Raw genomic sequence first — 2646 nt, 5'->3', positions numbered from 1 at the left:
GCTTTGTCAGTATATCTGCTATCTGATCCTCTTACAATTATGAAAGGTTTCAACATTCCAACTGAGAAATGTCCAATATCAGTGTAATGTATAAAATGATTATATCACGGAGGAGGTTCCTATTGCAATAGCATTTGTCTAACATTTGAGTTATCTATTAGTTTAAATAAATGTGTAAATTGTATATATCTATATGTATATATATACAATTTTCAAAATATTTTAACTTGTTCTGAGCAGTTTACGGACAATTTCATATTTCAAATTTTATATTTTTTTTTCTATGAATATCAATAAAGTTTTATCTGTTGGGCCAACATTTTAAAAATTTAATACAAGACTCCTGATATATTGTTACAATAGCAGTTGTAAAATATTAAATATACATAGACTCAATTTTTTTTTTATAAGCATTTAAAGATCAAATTTTGACAAATTTAAAATTGAATAATTATTTTGTACTTAAAAATGTATGAAATGTTCAACTTTTATATCTAAAGATTCAAAATTTAAAACAAGATTCCACGTAAGTAGTTAATTCTGTAACCAAAAAATATAAAAAATAAATTCACACAATTTATTTTTATGGTCATTTTAAGTTAAAATTTGGACGAAATTATATATTAAAAACCTAGAATAACTATTATAGTTATTTTGTTGTTATTGTACAATATTATTCATGGGTACTTGAAACTTCTAAAGTATACTTTTATATATCTATGATAGTATCACGGTTTGTTGTTGGTGTATAACGCGTTATAAGTACCTAATGGATATTGTGATATGATCAATTTGAAATAAGTACTTATTATAGGTACATTTTTGAAGTGAAACTTCTTTACAGAGGGTACAAAAAAAATAAACAATGGTCGGGCACGGTCGGCCGTCACGAGCCGCCGTCACGGACCAGCTGTGCATCGGTTAACCGGTACCATAGAAACGTTGTTTATTATTTTTGTAGTACCTATGTAATAACAACTAATTATATTTGCATCGGATAGATCAGAACCATTAACACAATTTTTGCGTGAACATCTCAATTTATCAATGAATAATGATCCAAAAATTCCAATAACGCGGTCAGGTACCACAACATATGCTATTTTTACACGATATCTTAATAATGTACAATCAAAAACGTACATAACTCATTTCAGCTATCATAAGCCCATTTTATCATTAGTTAAAAATAAATAATAATTAAAAAAAAACAGTTCTATTGAATATAAAATTGTAAAGTGTATTTTTTTTATTTTATTCCAATACCTCATATCAGTTGCATGACTGAAAGAAGTTTCACTTCATCCCCGCGTACTTGTTACACGCTCGGCTTTTTTTTTTAATACCTTTGATGTAAGTATATAATATGTCTTATACCTAGACTGACATACCATCTCTGCTCAGAATAGTTTTTATTATACAGTGATATCTTATCATTGAAATAAAATTTAATACCATTCATTATACAGTGACCCACTTATAACATACTGTACAGCAGAGCGACATCCACATGCCCATCTTTTTAATAATAATGCCGGTATTGAGTTAAAATAAAAACAAATACATTAAGAATAATATAGGGCCTAGGAAGTACGTTTTGTGACTCCATAATCATTGACATATAACAATATCTTCTATGATGTGATCCATGAATGGTAATATTGTTGTCTATTATTCAGGTAACTAGTGAACCAATTTAATGTATTGACATCAAAGCCTAATTTTTTCTACTTGTTGAATAATAATTGTAAATGTATCACTAAAAAGAATTATGTTTGAAAATAAAATAAGTATTCGTATTATGTACGTATTAGGTATAGCTAAACTTGTAAAATACTTCTTCAAATCTGTTTTAACTATATACCCTTCATTGGTCATGAATTATGATATAAGGGTCTATGAATTCAGGGTTTATTCCTATCATCTACAACTCTTACGATTGTAAAAGAAATCAAGTCTATAACAATGATATTTATTTGTCATAATTGTGATGACTAAAGACCGGATTTATATGCACAAAAAGACCTTAAAATATGCTTCTAAACATACACTAATATGCTACAAAATATGCATTTATTTTTAAATATGCACTTAAAATTGAATCGAAAACATTTTATTTAAAATTATGTAAAAAATAAGAATTAATTAATTGAGTAATAAAAGAGGTATACAAATGTTTTAATATTATAAAAAAGTATATTTTTGTTATTTTCACTAAGTTTTTACCATTTAACGTTATTTATCTTTAATCTATAAAATATTAGCCTTGATCATCTTCCGTCGAAAACTTGAACTCTATTATAGAAACAACGAATTTATCCTTATTAATATTATATATGTGTATATCATCTTTTTTTGGTAATTATGACTGATCGTAATATTATCGATTTTATATGGCTGTGAATATGAAAATACGACGAAAAACAAATATAAGTGCTATAAATAATAATATGCACTATTTACCTAAAAATATGCATTAAATATGTATTTAAAAGGTAAAAACGTTGAAATATACAAAATATGCAAAATACAGTTCCTGTTATTTTAATAAGAATGATCTAAATCGGAGACAATTCTCATCAGATTTCAAAAAGCTTATTTCAATACGTATATGCATTTGCATATAAATTCGGTCACTAGTGATGA

Source organism: Acyrthosiphon pisum, unplaced genomic scaffold (assembly GCF_005508785.2).
Source record: "Acyrthosiphon pisum isolate AL4f unplaced genomic scaffold, pea_aphid_22Mar2018_4r6ur Scaffold_1506;HRSCAF=1995, whole genome shotgun sequence".
NCBI lineage: Eukaryota > Metazoa > Arthropoda > Insecta > Hemiptera > Aphididae > Acyrthosiphon > Acyrthosiphon pisum.
Note: the sequence above shows the minus strand (reverse complement) of the source record.